This window comes from Prunus persica, chromosome G6 (genome assembly GCF_000346465.2).
Source record: "Prunus persica cultivar Lovell chromosome G6, Prunus_persica_NCBIv2, whole genome shotgun sequence".
Taxonomy (NCBI): Eukaryota; Viridiplantae; Streptophyta; class Magnoliopsida; order Rosales; family Rosaceae; genus Prunus; species Prunus persica.
The window spans coordinates 3,657,047-3,678,082 of NC_034014.1; the positions used below are offsets into that span (position 1 = coordinate 3,657,047).

At 39.4% G+C, this 21,036-nt stretch overlaps 1 long non-coding RNA gene across 6 annotated transcripts; it reads left to right on the forward strand.

Annotated features, from left to right (window-relative positions):
• On the forward strand, positions 16,651 to 20,814 carry LOC109949892. 6 transcript variants are annotated; one of them, XR_002272211.1, is made up of 7 exons: positions 16,651 to 17,001; positions 17,340 to 17,639; positions 18,000 to 19,072; positions 19,144 to 19,457; positions 19,562 to 19,866; positions 19,960 to 20,336; positions 20,628 to 20,814. It is a non-coding gene; the product is annotated as an uncharacterized LOC109949892 (long non-coding RNA). The 6 variants fall into 6 exon arrangements; XR_002272212.1 differs by having other exon boundaries at positions 18,000 to 18,714; positions 19,077 to 19,457; XR_002272213.1 differs by having other exon boundaries at positions 18,000 to 18,714.

The following is a 21,036-nucleotide window of genomic DNA, read 5'->3' on the forward strand; positions in this document are numbered from 1 at the left end:
TTTTTCGAGCTTTTTCGAATGATTTTTCAATTTTGAGCCAATTTTAACCTTTTAAATAGTTAGAAGTATTTAAAATTAAAATGATTTTCCAAAAAAGTTCCGAAATATGTAACTTCCGAAATTTTTCAAAAATGCTGAGTTTTCCAAATTGGAATAGAGATTGAAATTCTGAAAATTTTGAAATGAAATTGAAATCCCCTGATTTTGATCCGATTTGTCCGAAAATCAACCCTATGTTCTGCCAATGAACTTCCGGCTAAGGCTATTAGTGTTGGCCCTTAGGCCCTTAGCATGGACACGGAGGGCAACATCCATGGGCCTCGCATTTGTTGGGCCTCAAATTTTATATATTATATATATATATATACCAAGTTGAAAACTATAATGATAATAGAGGAGAATAATTTTAATAGTTTCACATTTGAAGACCCTAAATTTGATTATAGAATTAACTACATTTTAGTACCTAAAAGTTTAAAGTCAGTATCGAAATGTACCCCGTCTGTCAAAAGGAGCAGTAATATATCGAAGACGATGCTGAAGAATGAGTTGCTTTCGTACGTTAAGATGTGGGGTCGTCGGCCATGTCGTCTAAATATTAGTCAACAATTATGTTGTCGTTTCTTTCCGGTGCGTGAATTTTTGGTCGTTAAAGCTGAAGAAAGTGAAAATTTGAAGGCTATAATCAAACCACCGCCCACGGATAAGAATTGGTACTTGTACCTGAAACTTGTATCCACCGGGAGACAACTATGCCGTCTAAATATTAGTAACTTGTGCAAAAGTAGCTCTCGCAAGCCTCCTAGGTTTGAGACTCTATTTGAAATTTCGCATCATGATGATCCTGTCAACGATGACCGTGGTTGGGACGGCCATTGTTCGGACCTCCATGGTTGGGACAGCCTTTGGCGGGACTCCCGTCGTTGGAACAAGAATATGTTCTCCGAAACACCCCACGTAAAGGAGGCAGGGAGACAGAGAATTGAAGGAAGTTGAGGTTCCACCCCAAAACCAATTGGCAATGGGGGGAGTAACCCAACTCCTTATAAGCCCTTGCTAGGTTTCTCAACTTTCTAATGTGGGACTCTTTACCTTCACATTCTCACACGCCTCCGCACGTGTGGCGAATTTTCAAGCCTAACACGTGGACAACACATTTTGGGTGACGTGGAGCACGTGTGGCCGTTGAGTTTTCACACGTGGGCAACCCGCTCTGATACCATATAAGAATAATAAACTGAAGGGGAAGAGAGATGAGAGACAGAGGTGAAGAATGATTGCACAGACCAAGATGATCTGTTCTTGTATTATCAGCTGTATATATGGTGTACACGGGTTAGACTTTCTCAAGTCTATTTACAGAAGGCAAGTAATATAAGGTAAGTGTAATTAATCTCATATATTACAGAATCAATTGTAAACTAATTCCTAGCTGGGATGAAGCTGATCTTGTGATGGGGAGTCTGTCAATGCTAATTGAGTGGGATCGACTGATTTCATGGAATGGGCTGATTGTGTGGAATCATGATATGCATCATGATTCTCTTTAGTGAGAAGATTAGGACCGAGAAAGATACAAGCACCAGTGGTAGAGCGTCGATCATCAACTGAACCAGCCCAATCAGCATCCGAGAAGCTCCGTAAAGTGAAATCATTAGACTTGTGAAAGATGAGCCATTGCTCAAGCGTGCCTTTAATATACCGGAAAATGCGCTTGACAACTTGAAGATGGGAAGTGCGAGGGTTGTGCATAAACTGACACACCTGGTTGACGGCAAAAGAAATATCAGGCCGTGACAAGGTAAGATACTGTAGGCCACCCACCATACTTCGATAGTTGGATGGATCAGGCAAGGGATCACCATCCATACAAGACAATCGAGTGTCAGAGGGCAATGGTGTAAGACATGATTTGCACTCAGTCATATTAAACCGTTTCAATAAATCAAACGCATACCTTGTCTGAGAGAGAAACAAATTGTTAGAAAACCGAGTAATTTCCATGCCTAGGAAAAAATTGAGCTCACCCATTCTTCTACTGTCGAAAGTGGAACATAATGTATCAATAAACTGATGGACACTCTGGGGTTCAGACCCAGTAACAATGATATCGTCCACATACACGAGAACATACATCGTGCAAGAAGAAGAGCGGCGAATAAAGAGGGAAGCATCAGAGTGGCTGTGAACAAATCGCTGAGCAAGAAGAAAGGTACTAAGGTGTTGGAACCAAGCCCGAGGTGCCTGTTTGAGGCCATAGAGAGCCTTATGAAGGCGACAAACATATTGAGATCGAGAGGAATCATGAAAGCCAGAGGGTTGTTTCATGTGCAAGTACCCATTCAAGAAAGCATTGCGAACATCAAGTTGCTGAAGTGACCAATTATAAGAAACAGCTAGAGATAAAATAGTGCGAATAGTGGCTGGTTTGACTACCGGACTAAATATTTCTTCATAATCAAAGCCTTCTTTTTGATTGAATCCCTTGGCAACAAGGCGAGCCTTATATCGGTCAATCGAGCCATCTGCTTTCCGTTTAACTTTGAAGACCCACTTGCATCCCACAATATTCATACATGAGGTTGCAGGAACTAAGGACCATGTCTGATTCCTCATGAGGGCATCATATTTATCCTTCATTGCAGCTCGCCAGTGGGAGGATTGGGAAGCCTGGGTGAAACTTGTTGGTTCAATGAACATGGGATCAGAATACTCGGCAAGTGGAGCATGAGGTAAGGGATGAGGGCTAGTCTTAGAGTAGAGCGGTTTTGTTTCAGTACCGAAAGGAATGATGGAGTTGAGAGACTTGAAATTTTGGGGAGGATTTGGTGTATCTGGAGAATTGGGAAAAATAGATGGGTCAATAGGTGAAGAATGAGGAGTTGATTCAGAGGGTGGGTTCGTGAAAAGCATGTGGGATGAGGTAGTGTACGATGATGGGGTCGTGGAGTTTGGTGATTGAGGGGTTGTAGATTTTGGTGATGGAGAAGCCGATTCACAGGGCGGGTGCGTGGATTTTGGTGATGGCGATGAGGAAGGACTCGTAGGTGAAAGGGTGCGTGGGTCAGATAGAGAGGAAATCGCTTGGGGTGTTGTATTGTGTGAGAACGAGCCAGGCGGGCTAGATGAGGTAGTGGACAGTGATGGGCTTTGGGGAGTATTGTTTGGTAGGGAATCTGGAATTTGAATTTGTGGGGAGTAGGTGCTAGGCCCTAGATCAGATTGGGTTGTAAGTGTGGCCTGATCGGGTGGAGGGATAGAATAAAGTCCACCAGAGTGCAATGTAGATGTATTCTGGGGCTGCTTGTAAGGAAAACTAGTCTCATCAAAAGTCACGTTCCGGGATATATAAATACAACCTGAAAAGGGACCAAGACAACGATAACCTTTATAGTGATCATCATAGCCAATAAACACACATGGAATAGATTTAAAGGATAACTTATGCTTGTTGTATGGCACCATGTGAGGAAAGCAGGCACACCCAAAACTTTTGAGAAATTTATAATCCGGTGGACGATGAAGTAATTTCTCATAAGGAGATAAGTTGTCAAGCTGAGGAGTTGGTAAGCGATTAATCAGAAAAACCGCAGTTGAGAAGGCTTCAACCCAAAAGCTAGAGGGCAAATGAGATTGGGCTAGCAAGCAGAGGCCCATTGCAACAATGTGGCGATGTTTCCTTTCCACCACCCCATTTTGTTGGGGAGTGTATGGATAGGAGATCTGATGCGAGATGCCATGATCACTTAAAAAATTCATGAATAATCTGCTAGTAAATTCACCGCCACCATCAATCTGTAACTGTTGAATTTTGGAGCTAAACCGATTTTCCACCATTTTTTTGAAGGGAATAAATGTTGTAAGAACATCTGATTTCTTTGCCAAAGGATATAACCAAGTGAATCGAGTGTTATCATCGACAATGGACAAATAATAACGATATCCAAAATTTGAGGAAACAGGTTCAGGGCCCCACAAGTCAAGGTGTAAAAGTGCTAATAGAGATTGAGCATGAAACTTTCTGCATTCAAAAGGCAATCGACATGATTTTCCCAATGGACAAATATGGCAATGTTTATTTGATAGAAGTGTACCATCAAGTGGTAAATGGTACTTATTCAACAATGTAGAAAAAACGGAATGAGATGGATGTCCAAGTCGTGCATGCCACACGTCCTGTGTTGTGCGCTCTCCATAGAATGCCATCTTACAAGCAATATGTGAGGTTGTCTGAATATGATAAAGGCCATCAGAACTACTGCCAGTAAGGAGTACCGTCCCCGTCTTGTTGTCCTTGACACAAAAACCATTAGCAGCCAACTCAAAGAAACAATCATTATCACGACAGACACGTCGAATAGATATCAAATTTTTTCGAATTGCAGGCACACACAATACTTCATTAAGTTCTAAGGACTTATGCAACCCAGTTAATTGTGTATGGCCAATATGTGTGATTGCTAACTGATTCCCATTTCCAACAACAATTGTATCAGTACCTGTGTAAGGTTGGGCATGTGGTAGAGAAGTTGGGTCTGCTGTCATGTGGTGGGTAGCACCAGAATCAAAGCACCAATTGAGATTCGCCACATCATGAGTTGATTGAGATGGATTTGAGGTACTTTCTGCCATGTATGCATGAGGCCTACGGTCTGGGCAGAAACGGGCTATGTGGCCTGGCTTATCACATCTAAAACATATGACATCAGCCCGCTGGGTATTTGGGGAATTTCCATGTGGTGTTGGAAGAAGTGGAGGGCGTCCATCAGTAAGAGTTGCATGAGAAGGAGCAACAGAAGTATGCTGCTGGTCGCGAGACTGAGTACGTGGATATGGAACCCAATTCCCTTGGGTTGATTCCCAAGGATTTGCTCTCCCTGATCCACGTCCATTGTGTCCTTGATTCCAGTTTCTGCCGCGCCCGCGTCCTCTCCCAGAACCATAGGAATGAGTTGGATTGTGACCAGTGGAGTTTGGACTGAAGTTGCGCTCAGTGGACCTTCGATCAGCAGCCATAGCAACCCCTGAAGCAGCAGTGAGAGACATTCTTTTCTGTAAATGTTCCTCTCTTAAAGCTAGATCATAGAATTTATCGAAATCAATATCTGGATGCATGTGAAGTGTTGTGGCTAACTCTTTGTATTCAAGACCAAGACCATCCAGAACATAACTGATGAGTTCATCGTCATCCATTGTTGCACCAGCTTGTGTGAGGGAATCAAAGAGTGATTTGGCATAATTGAGATAATCAATCACTGTTGTGTTGTTGTCCTTTCTGAGAGTGCGAATTTGGTCTCGAAGAATCCGTACACGGGTACTAGCAAGAGGTGAGAGGCGCTTGGCTAGCATGGTCCAGGCTTGATGAGCAGTGGTACAAGGGATGAGAAGTGTCTTGATGGAAGATGAGGAAGTTGCTTTGATCCAACTCAGGACCAGTTTATCCTTGGCTAACTCTGGGTGCACAGATCCATCTTCTTGCACTTTGGGTGGGTCTGTGTTGTTCTTGACGACTGCTGCAAGGCCGTGCATCTCCAATACATCTTCAAATTGGGATTTCCAACTCAAGTAGTTGGTGCGATCCATAGGAACTGGAAACAACGATGAGATATTGAAAGAGATGGGCAAAGGATGGGATGAGAATGGAGGTGAGGAAAGTTTTGACATTTCAGAAATCAGTTTTGACATATCAATATTGCTTGATTCTCCAGATTTAGGTGTGGTGGCCATTGTTTTGGGTAGGATCGATATTTTGAGGGTTAGCTCTAAAGAGCTCTGATACCATATAAGAATAATAAACTGAAGGGGAAGAGAGATGAGAGACAGAGGTGAAGAATGATTGCACAGACCAAGATGATCTGTTCTTGTATTATCAGCTGTATATATGGTGTACACGGGTTAGACTTTCTCAAGTCTATTTACAGAAGGCAAGTAATATAAGGTAAGTGTAATTAATCTCATATATTACAGAATCAATTGTAAACTAATTCCTAGCTGGGATGAAGCTGATCTTGTGATGGGGAGTCTGTCAATGCTAATTGAGTAGGATCGACTGATTGGCGGGACTCCCGTCGTTGGAACAAGAATATGTTCTCCGAAACACCCCACATAAAGGAGGCAGGGAGACAGAGAATCGTGGGTTCCAAATTCTATAAGGTGTGGGGTGAATTCAACACCAGATTTTTTAACAATGGTAATTTCATTGACTATGAAAGCACGGGTTTTAGGTCAAATGTTGAATCCTATGATCTCACTCATGACAGTACAGATGAGCAAGGCCCATCGATGAGCATTTGTCAGAGGCATACCATTCCCAGTTTGATTGATCCTAGGATCATACTTGGGAACAAAATCATGTTCAATCTGGAGGACAAAACCTATGTTCTTGCATGTCAAGATGATGGTCCTAATTGTTGAGCCACCCCTTTTTAAGGTTTTCGATTCCTGTCAACAATCCTGGAAGGATCTCCCTTATCCCCCTTTCTTCAAACCACATGGTGCTGGTGATCACTTTACTTGGGACCACAAGGTCTTTTTTATGAGATATAATGTTGCATACGCTTTTGGCCCTCACAAAGAGAAATGGTCGGAAATAAAAAGCAAAGTCCTGAATAGTGAGAGGTTTGAGAGCTTTTGGGTTGTTGCAGAGTTGCAGGGTTTTCTCATTGGCATGCTTCGGGACCGTAAAGAGCTTGTTGCTTAGAAGTTGAACGGCGATGGGTTGCCCCAGCGGCATCGGGTGCTACATGAACTTGGCGATATCTTTTCTCCTTTCTTAATTCCTGAACATTGTTACTTGGGCTATGTGGTTCGTTTATTATGCAAATGTGCGTACGAGATATGATGGCTAACCCGAAGGGGGTTACGTCCGTGTAGCAGTGTTTACAGTATCCATCTCAAAAGATCCTGTTGGTAATCCAGTCCTCTCTGCAGATCTCGAGGCTGCAGAATATTATGGTTTCAATTATTGGTGCGAAATTTCCTCTGCCTGTGTTGTGTGCCATCATGTGAAGGAGAATTTTAAGCCTAGAAAATTTTGTGGGGTCATCGTACCAAACCGTCCTTATAGTCAGCGTCGTCGTAAGGGCAAATATTAGTTTCTCTAACACGGTTGTTTTCCACATCAAATGGATGGATCAAATGAATAGTGATATATCTGCGTGCACGAGTTAATGGAAAACTACATGATATATCTGTCTGCACATGTGTTATTTGATTGTTGCCATGAGAGCTACTGTTGTAGAACATGAAGTTTATATAGCTAGCATGTTCTCTCTTTCAAGATTGCATTACTCACTGATTATGAGAGATTTGAGGGATGTAAAACAGTTTCGTTTCCTATGGCTTGAATTGAATGTGCTCGTTTTAGCACATATAGGCTTAATGTCAGTTCACTCAGCCAGACTATATTTGCAGGTCCTGGAACTTTTATAAATTGTTCTAGCTAGCTAATATACTATGTTCAGTGTGTGCAAACTTTCATTTGCCTCTTATAGTCTTACTGGTTCCAATTCCTTCTATGCTTTTAAACTTAGTTCACTCCATGTGGATGTCTCAGGTTCCTGAAGACCCTGGGAAGGTAGTTACTGTTCAAAGAAACTTGAGCAGGTTTGGTATCAAACAACTTGCAAGAACTGGAAAGACAAGTTGTATATTTGCATTCCAATGTTTATGCATATACAAAGATGTACATTTATTTATATATGTGTTAAAGGGGCAAGCCGAACTCCGAGCGGAGATTAATCTCACTCTTCGGGTGTGGGGACATCTCATAGTATTTATCCAAAAAAAAAAAAACACATTTATTTATGTATGTGTTAGTGGGTGCACCCTCTAAATTTGATTCCATTAGACCATAAAACTACAAAAAGTGATAATTGATGAACAGGAATCGCCATATAATTTTATTCCTTAATTAAATATCTTATCTGTGCCACATAACTACCTATAGATGGTTGGTCTTTGTAGTCTGTCTTGGTGCAACCATACATAAATTGAAGTTGAATGTTGTTAACCATGTGGAGTCAAAGTGTTAGGTGGGATCATTTAGAAATGAGAAAATATTCGAATATATTTAAAGATGGGTTATTTACTCAATTGGTCCTTAAATTTATACTCGAGTTGCATTTTGGTCCCTCAACTAAATTATTCGTTCAAATGATTCATCAACTCTTTATTAATCGGCGCATTGGTCCTATTGTTATAATTATATATATATATAATTGTTTTGAAATGCATCAATTTTTTCAAATTAGCCGTTGTGTGATTTTTTTAAAAAAAATTTAAAGAAACCTAAAATATGTCTATAAATTTCTTCAAAAAATTTCACTCATTTCATTCCACATTTCTTTAAATAATACATAGTAGTGGAATGTATGAGTGTTGTACCATAGTTTTTTCATTCCATACTTTTCTCTTCTGAAAATCTAGAAAAGTGATAAATAACCCCAAAAGAAAAAGAAAAAAGAAAAAAGAAAAATACATTTTAGAACTCCAATCAACTCTTTTAAAATCTATGATAAAACTCCAACAAACACCATTAAAATCAATCTAGGAATTCAATCAAACTCTATGTGGAGTTTATAGAAATCAATTGAAATATGTTTAACTCTATAAACTTTATAATTCCATTTAAATCTTTTAAAATCTTAATTGAATACACCCCCCCTAAGTGTTTTCCAAGACTGCAACTGTTGATAGACCAGCCAGGATCATCATCTTCTAAAGAAGACTTGAAAAAGAAAGTCCTCAAGATTCTGGATCTGGATGACGAATCCATGGCATCAGCATCTGCCACTCAGTCTGAAGATGAGGTGGACCTTTTTGCTAATGGAGACATGCTGGATAATTATCATCCGGATCTTTATGGTGGGCCTCAGTGATATTCTGTCTAATAAGAAGACAATTTGTAAATTGTAATTTTATGCTTTCCTGTTATTTTAGCTTTATTTTTCCTCTGGTTAAAGCAAGATTCTTCTGCATTAACTCTGCTTTCACTTTTGTAAAAGTTTGCTTTTCTTTTGACTGTTTCGGGAAAGTTCAGCAAGAATCCTCAAAGTGAAGATGCCGCTATACTGTAGGCTGCTTTGTGACTTACTGTCTTTATTTGACACGTCAGCAGCTTCGAGGCTTTAAAAAGAGGACCTCTCTTCAGTTGCACATCATCGAAAAACCATCGCCTCAAAATAAACTTTGTACTGTTGAGTGTTTAAGTGAGTGTTTGATTGTTTTTATATTCAAAGTGCTGCTTCTGCGATGCTTCTGTTAAGCACTACTGCCCTTTTACTTTTATGTAAGTTTGCTAAATATTAATGCTATCGTTTATATCATTTTTAATTTCGTTATATTCTTATCCCTGGTTTTGGCTTTGTATGTTTGAATTTATGATAATTATTCTATTTATTCTCTACGTCTCTACACTACCTGCTGCGCATAAGCTAAAGCTAAAGCTAAAAATTGATTTAAAATTTTAAAATTTTGCTCTTAAGAGGCCGGGCCAGTACCTGGTATCAGAGCCAAAAGTCCCTGGAAGAGTTGATAGTCTGAAGGTTTTAATTAGGTTTTGCAAGTCTAATTTTCTGGTTTTCTGTCAAGTTTTCTTTACTCACTAGTCATCGAGTTGTCTAGCTGTCGGATAGGCTCGTTGGCCGTTGCTAGAAAGGCGTAAGGCGTTGAAGAGACCTACGCAGGGACTAGCAACCTTGAATTAGGAGGAGAACAGAAGGAAAGCATAAAACCTAATTAGGGATGGGAAACCTATATAAAACCTTGAATTAGGAGGCGTAAACCTATATATATATATATATTTGGCATGGGAAACTGCTCTTGCATGATGGAGCAGCTTTGGAGGGATTAAATTTATCTATATCTGGAGCTCATTCGAAAGTTGCTCTTCTGGAGGCAAGCAAGAGTAAATAAGGGGTCTAGAAATACTACGAGCCCTCTAAAGCACATACAATCAGATGGTGGTTCAGTAATCAAGTGAGATGAGGATACCCGCAGTCAGCAAACTAACTCGGAAGACTCTAGACTCAACGATGTGATTAGTGTTTTTAGTTAGTTACATCGTAAGCCACAAAAGATACTCAATGGTTTTAGTCCAGAGACAGGACAGTTAGAAATCACGTGTCAAAATAAGTAATATTTTAAAAATAAATACTGGTTATAGCTGCCCGGCTATACTATTTTTAAAAAGAAGACCCTTCAATTAGGCGCCACGTGTCAGCATAAGTATAGCCGTGGGGCTGTACTATTTAACAAACATTTAAAACCCAAGTAGAGCCGCGCGGGCATAGAATTTGTAATTTTTTTTTAACCGAGTATAGCCGGTCGGCTATACCATTAAAAAATTTGCGATTTGGCTCCCAAGTGTCAAAATTGGTATAGCCGCGCGGAGATACTCTTTAAATACATTAAGATTTCTGTCTCAGAAGACCTTGATGGAAATCCTATCCTCTCTGCAGATCTCAAGGCTGCTTAATTTAATGGTTTCGAGGCTGTTCACCAGCTTCAAGCCACTTCGCAAGTGAATGTGGGAGTTCATAATTTGAAGCAACATCAACCTTTGGTCCCCAATCTGCCAAACAAGTAAAACGTAGAGCATATCAGCAAATAATCAGTATATTGTATTCTCATTTGGTCAAGCTGGTCTATTTCTACCACATCAAATCATATTCCTGAGGCTTCTGCATACTATTGCTAGAACAAGAAGAAGCCCACGTAATAAGATATGCTTAATAATCCAAAACCACCACGAGGATTCTGAAATGACCATGTACGATACGTTTCCTTTGGATGATACGTCTTCTTTTGTATGATACGTTTCCATTATAGCCGCAAGGCTCGACTCTATAAATAGAAATTATAAACGTACAGCCGCACGGCTATACGTTCTAATTACATCCGAATATTTTAAAAGCACAGCCGAACGGCTATACTCCACGAAGCTTGCACTCGCAGAGGACGGAACTTTCTCTCGCAGTCACTGCTTCGTCCTCCAGGTTCGGCACCGGAAAAAGACGCAATCCGCCTAGGCGCCCGCCTAGCTACTACCTAGCCGCCTAGCCGCCTAGGCGCCCGCCTAGCCACCGCCTAGCCGCCTAGCGACCACCTAGCTACCGCCTAGCAGCCTAGCCTCCTAGCGCCAGCCTAGGCCGACTTTTCGAACACTGCGATTGACTCAAAGTCTGAAACCCGAAATTGAAAAAATTTATCTGCAAATTTGAGATTGGGAAGCCGAAGCAGTGAAGCACAAGTCTGGTCCATAGAAGAAGAGATCATGAGACTCTTAATTCATCTAATTCCATTCCTCTCCCTGTTTCGCGCCTTATATTCTTCTCTCTTCGCACTGACGACATGGCGCAGAAGAAAAAAATACAAAATTTGCTGACTTGGTGTCTGTCTTCTGTGGAAGGAAATGATGAAGTTGTCCTATCATGGAGTTTCTATGGTGTTGCCAATAACAAGGTTCTGTGAATGGCATGCGTTAGGCTACTTGAATTCAAATTGATTCTGAAGTTCAAACATTTCTGTGAATGGCATGAGTTTAGCTTCTCTTGCTTTGCTTAATCTTTAATATGCAAATGGCATTTATGCTTGTACCTCACTGCCTGTGTTTTAGGTGGAGAATGTTAGTACAATTTTTGTTTGCCGCATTCCTCGTAATAGTGATTCACTATTTCAGACTAGTCGAAATCCGTCTTTCTGCATTTTTGTAGTAGTAGTAGTAGTAGTAGTAGTAGTAGAGAGAGAGAGAGAGAGCAATCTTGACCTTTTGTTTTCAAGAATTTGCTTGCCAATTCATACATGTACTGTTAAACTGGCATTTTCTGCTTTTAGGTTACGCTTGTTAGCTATTTATGACATTCTAGGCACATTGAGCACTACTATTTATTCCAAAAGAGTACTTTTGAATCATGTTATCTATGTATAATGTATGTTGGACTTGGAGGCGCTAATTGTACAGTATGAATGGCCAATATAGACACGAGCCTCCATTCGAGCTCTATTTTCAGATAGAGAATGCTAGTACGGCCGTTGAACAACGAACATGATCTACAGAGAATTAACGAAATTCAGGTCAGTGACCCACTGTTGTATTTGATCTCTCTCTTGTAGGTCATGAATTCAAATCTGTTACTCTCTTTATTGATATTGGTTTGTGTTGAACTTGAAGGCTAAGTTTTTCTAATGCAGTTGGACAAATTACGGTCTGAATTCAGATCTGGGCTAGACGCATTGACAAGGTTTGTTTTTCAAAGAACAAGGCCGAAGCAAGTTGAGGCAACTATGATGACGGGTCCCGCACCATATCCTCTTCATGGCAGGTTTATGTACTCCTTGAGCTCTCTTTATTGGGTGGTATTTTGCAACGGGCTCTGAATTATTAGTTTTTATTCATGATTTTCCTTGTGTATAAAAGTTTAGCAGAATCTTAGTTTCTAATCGGAAAAAAGTGGAAGTAGTGAATGTGTAATAAACGATTGACCAACCAACTGGAATTAGATGTGTGCTATATAAATTTTGGTCTTGGTTAGCTTCTTTGTGCTGTTTTGAGGTTACATAAATAATATATGTTGCCCTGTGTCTTGTCTGAAGAGAGTAGATGTTGAAGTGGATGTTCTGTTTTCATTTTAAACTACAACAATGGAGAATACAATAATAAAATAACCCTTTTGGATCTCAGACTTCATACGGAATAGAGGGTGAATAAGAAACTCACTCTGGAACAACTCTGAACACAAATTTCTTAGGCATCATTTGATTGTGTTAATCTTACTCTGCAGAGTGTCGAAGAAGATGGTTGCCTGAACAGCATATGATTATGCTCTTGAGGTAAGTCCGCTTTTCACAGTCCAAAAAATCCTGAAGAAAAAGATAAGAACCTTGTTCTTGCCTCATATATAATTGAATTCTTTGTGATAACAAATAGTTTGTTGCAGTATATATGGATGTGTATATCTGATTATCTACAAGCTCATAGGCATTATGTAAGAACTCAGTTATCGGAAATAGAACCCTATGGAAATCATTGAAAATGTTTAGGGATGAAGAAGAATCCTTATTTTGCAAATGTTTGCTTTTCTTTTCAATATATGTATCAATGATGTGGTACTTGACTATTACACATTCTTTGCAGACTGCCAAATCGAAAGTAGATAGTTATGATGCTGAAATATCATCAATGAAGCTTGAAATCAAGGACTTAAGTCACAAATTAGAAGCTGCAAATGCACAGGCCCACTCATTTGAGAGAGAAAAAAAAAGACATGATCAAGTCCAAGAAAGGTGTAAAATCGCTGAAAAACAAGTCACAAGAGCGACTGATATTTGCCGATATAAAGCACGAGCTCGATCGGATGTCGCTCAAAAGGAAACTAGTGAGATGCAGAAGTTATTGGAAAATGGAAAGATTGGCCCAAATTGAGAGGGCTGAGAGGCGTATTGGAAGTTTGCCAAGGGAAAAAAGAAACTTAGATGATGAGTTAGAGAGAATTCGTGTATCAGAGATGGGGGCTCATTCGAAAGTTGCTCTTCTGAAGGCAAGAGTTGAAGAAAGAGAGAAGGAAACAGAATCACTATTAAAATCAAATAATGAGCAGAGCAGAGAACTAGTCTAGTACTGTCGTCCTTCAAGGCCTTCTGGACAGTGAGCGTGCAGCACATGCAGATGCAAACAATAGGGCAGACTCCCTGACTCTTCAGCTACAAGCTGCACAGGCAAAACTTGATTCACTCCACTCCAGCGAGTTGACTTCTGTTGGGCTGAATGAAACAGCAATGCATATCAAGCTAAAGACTGCTTCCCACGGGAAACGCTCAAGGGGTCTAGAAGTACTACGAGCCCTCTAAAGCACACCCAATCAGAAGATGGTGGTTCAGTATAGCCGGGCGGCTATACTATTTAAAAAAATAAAAAATAAAAAACCAAGTATAGCCGATCGGGTATACTATTTTTTAATTTAAAAAGACCCCATCGATGAGTTGCTCACGTGTCAAAATACGTATAGCCGCGCAGATATACTATTTATTTAAAATAAAAATGTGTCAAAATAAGTATCGATGCGCGGTTATACTATTTTTTTTTTAAAAAGAAACCTCTGTTATAGCCGCCTGGCTAGACTCTTTAAATACATTGTATTTAAAGGTATAGCCACAAGGCTATACGAGTTAATAAAAAAAATTAAAAGAAAAGGACCCTCCTAGTTGAATTATTTTATACTTTATAGATATTAAATTGTAAGTTTCAACATATCCGAAGTAGATATTGAAGAGCCTTTAAGACGTATGTACAGAACATGGATGTATTATTGAAAAATACATACGTATGTGTATAATAGAGTATTAAACATAAAGTGCTAAATTCTTTTTACGAGTAATAACCAGAGTAAAAAATAAAAAAGGGACAATAGAGACTCTAGTAATAACTCTGCAAACCTCTCTCACCAATGTCTTGCACCAAGGGGTAAAATTGTGAGAGAGATTGCATAAGGAACTGTTGGAAAAAAGAGTGCTAAATTGCTATAAAATAAACAATATAAATACTGCAAATAGAACAGATTTTTACAAAGGATAATTGAATTAGAAGAACCTTAATTGAGTCGAGGCAAGTGTTGGACACTCTGACCTTAAGACTAATTACTCCCCACACTGGTGCTTATGGTTCACTAGCGTTTGCCTTCCAGGATACAACAACTCTCCTTCTTATGAAAGAAGCACTGCAATTCACAAGGAACTTAGAACCAAATTATGCAGGAACCTCTCTTTATGAAAACTCTAATGCTCTCTATATATGAAAGTCTATATGTAGAGAATTAAATTGAATGAATAAAACTGCAAGAGGATTGCTCTATTTATATATGATGAAATACCCTTTCCAAAAAGGTATCCTAATCTGAAAAGGCAAACAATGCATCCCTTGGTCTAAAGAGTTGTCATCCTAAACAATGCATCCCTTGGTTTGAAGAGTTGTCACCTCCCATGTGAAGATGTCTTTAATCCAAGGGTCATGTCTTTTAACCCAATGAATTTTATTAATTTCCATTCAAATAGGAAAATTAATATTAATTAATATTAAATTTCCAACAGGGACTAGTGGTGACACTGCTCTCCATATTCTATCTTTGCAATGAGTTCTTGGTGTTGGTTTGTGAAGAACCAACCCAACAAAAGTCAGCTCGAATCTGTCCAAAAAAACAAAGGACACTACTTGCCTCTTTACCGATAAGGAGATGCTACTTCTTCATGCGAATTGGGTTGACCAAAAATCAGATCGGACTGATTTAGTCTGGTTCTAGTTTCGGTTCTTGTAGTGAAAAAACCATACCTGCCCGAATGTGTATTTTTTAATTTTTTAATAAAATAGTTAAGCAAATGCTTAATTTCTAAGTTACCTTTTGTAGGTGTCGAGAAAAGTAAACTACTACAGCTTGATGAAGGATTTCTTTTGACCATTATGTGTAAACTGTATCAAACCTATGCTGGATGTGCACCGATTAACTGATATGTTCAAAGAATCCTACGGAACAATAACCAGCTGAAAATTTTGATGCTGCTGCTGCAATTTCTTTTCTTGAGGTAGGAAAGCATACCTGCATAGCCATGCAGGAGTTTCTAATAGTGGTGAGACCCTAATATTTGTAGAATCAGTTTATGCACTGGCACTGATTTCGGTCCTTTTCAGATAATGGAGCTTGATGTGTCCAAGACGAGTGCAGATATGCAAGGTTCTACTACCAGAGCTGATGGTGAGAGTTAAAGTTATTTCTCTCTCTCTCTCTCTCTCATGTACCATATTCTATTTGTTGAAAATACATGCATTTTTGGATTTGGTGCAGAACTCCTGTGGTGGAGATAATTCTGGACGAGCTAACTTACAATGGAGATGTTGTTTCCCCAATATAGACAGGCTGTTCACCAGCTTCAAGCAACTCCGCAAGTGAATCTGGGGGTTCATAATTTGAAGCAAGGTCAAGAAAACAAAAAACAACAACATCAACCTTCGGTCCCCAATCTGCCAAACAAGTAAAACGTAGAGCATATCAGCAAATAATCAGCATACCGTATTCTCATTTGGTCAAGCTGGTCTATTTCTACCACATCAAATCATATTCCTGAGGCTTCTGCAATTTTATCAGCATACTATTGCTAGAACAAGAAGAAGCCCACGTAATAAGATATGCTTAATAATCCAAAACCACCATGAGGATTCTGAAATGACCATGTACGATACGTTTCCTTTGGATGATACGTCTTCTTTTGTATGATACGTTTCCATTATAGCCGCAAGGCTCGACTCTATAAATAGAAATTATAAACGTACAGCCGCACGGCTATACTTTCTAATTACATTCGAATATTTTAAAAGTACAGCCGAACGGCTATACTCTTTAAATATTTTCATACGAACACGAAGCTTGCACTCGCAGAGGACGGAACTTTCTCTCGCAGTCACTGCTTCGTCCTCCGGGTTCGGCACCGAAAAAAGACCCAATCCGCCAAGGCACCCGCCTAGCTACTACCTAGCCGCCTAGCGACCGCCTAGCCACCGCCTAGCCGCCTAGCGCCCGCCTAGCCGCCTAGCCACCGCCTAGCGCCCGCCTAGCCACCGCCTAGCAGCCTAGCCACCGCCTAGCAGCCTAGCCACCGCCTAGCAGCCTAGCGCCAGCCTAGCCGCCTAGCCGCCCGCCTAGGCCGACTTTTCGAACACTGCGATTGACTCAAAGTCTGAAACCCGAAATTGAAAAAATTTATCTGCAAATTTGAGATTGGGAAGCCGAAGCAGTGAAGCACAAGTCAGGTCCATAGAAGAAGAGATCATGAGACTCTTAATTCATCTAATTCCATTCCTCTCCCTGTTTCGCGCCTTATATTCTTCTCTCTTCACACTGACGACATGGCGCAGAAGAAAAAAATACATAATTTGCTGACTTGGTGTCTGTCTTCTGTGGAAGGAAATGATGAAGTGTCCTATCATGGAGTTTCTATGGTGTTGCCAATAACAAGGTTCTGTGAATGGCATGCGTTAGGCTACTTGAATTCAAATTGATTCTGAAGTTTAAACATTTCTGTGAATGGCATGCGTTTAGCTTCTCTTGCTTTGCTTATTCTTTAATATGCGAAGGACATTTATGCTTGTACCTCACTGCCTGTGTTTTAGGTAGAGAAAGTTCGTACAATTTTTGTTTGCCGCATTCCTCGTAATAGTGATTCACTATTTCAGAGTAGTCAAAATCCGTCTTTTGCCCTTCAGCTATCATTGTGTTGCTACTCATAACTGTATTAACTATATGAGTCATGACTTGCTGTTTAGTTAATTGGATATTCTTCCTTAACATATGCAGGTTTTTCTGTGTTGAAATGAGACTGAACATAGTGGAATAAATACAAATTTCATGTGAAAAATGCGGTCCAAGTGTTTGGAATTGCAGCAAGATTTCTTTTTGAAAGCTTAAATGTCAGGAAGCAAAGTGTTGCTAACGTATAAGCGAAAGCGGCAATCAAGAACAGATCCTGTACAGGGACATGAGTGCCGTAATTCACTTTTTGTTGCTCCCGATGATACTTCTTTACGCAAACCACCAGACTTGCAAGTTCATTTGATTGATAAGCGTTCATCAGAACATTACAAAAGGAATTCTGCGGTGAGATTTTAGAAAGTTGGAACCTGTTCAAATTTTTTAGTTTGTTTCATAGGGATATATGTTGTATGTCAATCATCTTTATGTAGATAATTTTATAATCCATCCTTCCCTATTTGTCCTCTAATAATTTTGTTCTTGAAAAAAATACTGAAAAGAAAAAGGTTTTTAAGGGATTACCAGATACCACCAGAATGTGCCCTATTCAACCCACCCTTGAAAGCGTATCCAGTTGAGATGAACATTTAGATTTGGTTCTTTAATTTAGGTTTCTATGAAGATCTTCTCTTAGCTGTCTTAGACCTATAATTTATTTTTAAGGTCATTGCTATATTCTGTCTCGCCTGCCTCTTTTTCTTTCAGGTATGCCATGTATGTTTTGTGTGCTGTGTCGGGGGTAACCTGAAGCACTGTGGAAAATGCCTTCAGTCCTACAATCTCCAATGCCTAGATAAGCCCCATAAGGAAAAGAAACACATTGAAGTATCTGGCACAAGACAAATACCAATTAAAACCGTTCTGACAAGTCTTGATGAGGTTCCTTCCCAAAGGGATGCATATGGGAATAAGCCTAGTGGCAAGAAAGTTGGCTCATCTTCAAATGCTAATGCTGGAGCATTGGTTGATGATAATAATGTTGGAGGGAGGTTAGTTTCTCAATTGGTGATGAATTCCGCTATAATTACTGCTGATTTTGTAAGACAAAAATCATCATCAGCAGCAGCAGCATTTGAAAGAAAAAGCAGCTCTGAATGTGATGGTAGCTCGCCAAGATTGAATACATCAAACTTAGAAGACACTGATTCATTTTGTAGAAATAAGTTAGATAAATTAGGTGGGGATTCAGCTTGCGTGAAACTAGTTGACCACCTCATTGATTACTTTCTGCCGAAGGAATAAAAGAAAAAAGGATATGGATGAGTCTAATATACAAAGGAAATCACTGCCCGTGGAAAATAGCTGCTCATTGATAACCAAATTGAATAATTCTGTTTGTACTAATACCAGTTCTTATGAAGAAACTTCCCCTGAAAACTGCTCAGTAGATCATGAAGCAGATTTGAAGCACTCCAGAGAGGTATGTAATTTGAAGCCTATCTTTTGTCAATTTGGAAATAATGTATCTGCCTATGAGCACAAACACAATCATGTGAAATGAGAAATAGAAAATAAGATGCGACATGGAAAATACATTCTCATTTACATGTATTCTATAATAATACATATATGTATAAAAACAAGGTCAGAATAAAAGGTGCATCATTGTTAGTGCTTAGTTGCCCTCGAGTGGCTGACTGACTCCACTATTATGTGCATTCTTAACCTGATACTTCATTTCTGTATATGTAATTTGTAATCACCGATCTAATTTCTTTGTTACGGATCATTGATTTTACATATGCTCGTGCTGGATCTGCTGCCGCTGGAACTAAAATGTAGGTTCACATTAACTTCAGAACTTATTGGTTTCTTATATTTGAATTGCTTACTTCATTCATCGGGACAGTTTGATGCATAAAGAAGAACAACTTCAAGATGACGAAAAGACAGGCAGTGACGCCTTACAACTGGCTGGAGAAGTACTTGGCCAGAGTGCTCAAAGTGCAATGGATGTTGAAGTTCTTCGCATGGATCATTTAAGAAAAAGTTGTGATACTAGAGACTCCTCTTCTGAAGCTGCAACTCTATGTAAACCAGGAAAAACCCATACATTGATAAGAGATGAAGCTCAAGTTTTATCAAGTGCTGATCCTAAAGCAACAGAAACCCCTCATTTAGGCAGATCACTTCCTTAATTGGACTTGTCTGTTATCCCCACTGGTAGGACTTCATTAATTTCTAGGAATGCCTTTGAACCAGTAACATTATCAATTCACATTGTGTTTAACTTACAATACTTTATCTAAAAGAATTCTTAGTAGCAGATTCATGTGGCACTGTGGAATGCAATGTTGACTTAAACTTGAGTTCTCAGAAGCAACCTGACCTGGCTGCGCCAAAAACTATGTGGGACTCCTTGGATTATACTAGCAGAAATAATGCCACTGTATTGCATGAACTGTCTCCTCCAGAAATGTCCGCTGTGTGAATTGAAAGAGTAGAAACTCATGCTTCATGGTTACACAAAGATGCATTTGAATGTTTAGAAGTTGGTGACAGCTGCAAAGATGATGATAAAGTTAGTCCTCTATTTTCCAAGGAAATTACACCAAAAAACCAGTGTATGCAGGTGAGGTTTGTAATTCTTGTTGTTTGAAGTTTTGGGGATGATTTGGCTGTCAACTAATCTTATTTTACTTTTCATGTTTGGAATTGATTCCAGCTATTTTCAGAAGAAAAAACCAGTGACAACACAGCCTGTGGCGGCAGCTTCTATAGCTTCAGGACAAAGAAGAAATTCTTCAGTTCGGAGGCAAAAATAATCAACCAGAACAAGAATCTCTTCTGTTACTCGGTCTATCCTTATCAGTAAACCCTTTAACTGCAGGATGTGCAACCAATACCTGCTTCAGTGCATTTCCCTTCTTGAACTCTGTCATTGAAACCAGAGAATTTATCCGAGATGCAGCACTCCAATCTTCCTCGAGCCATTTATCGTCAGTATTGAGACACAAGCTTATGCATGATAGTATTGCAAGCCGAGCAAGAGCTTTCAATGAAAGGAGTAAACATGTTCTACAGAGAATTTTCGAAATTCAGGTCAGTGACTTACTGTTGTCTTTGATCTCTCTCTTGTTGGTCATGAACTCAAATCTGTTCCCCTATAGCATCAAAACCTACTTGCAGTGATTTCAAAACTTTGATACCATGTAAACCCCCTATGAAACATATTGTGGTCAAATATATGATTCTAGCTGTTAGGTTGTTTTAATTTTGGGTTCGATTTTCTCTTTTCCTGTTGAGAATCAGAATGAGTTTTTATATATAAGTCTTTTACCCCTTGAAGTTTATACTCTGAGTTTCTTACTGTTGTTGAACATTGTTTTGCAGGGAATGTTACCATAATGTCAATAATTATGCTATGTACTACTGGTGAAGTCTCTTGGCAACTGAGATTTTGTTCAGATTTAGATTATGTGTGTGTTTCATTTATGTGACTTAACTTTCGAGGTAACAATTGTACCTAAAACGCTTCAAGTGACTTTCTTTGTATTGTTAATTCAGCCCAAAGTTCGTAGAATCTATGTGTTGCCTCCCGGAAAAAATAAATAAATTATTCCAGCCGAACGGCTATACATTTAAAGTAGAGTATAGCCGCGCGGCTATACTATTAAAAAACTCAAAAATATTTGCAGCTTGTTTTTAAAAAATTGGGAAAGCACGGTATAGCCGATCGGCTATACTATTTCTTTTTAAAAAGTTAAAAACATTTAAAAACCAAGTATAGCTGCTCGGCGAT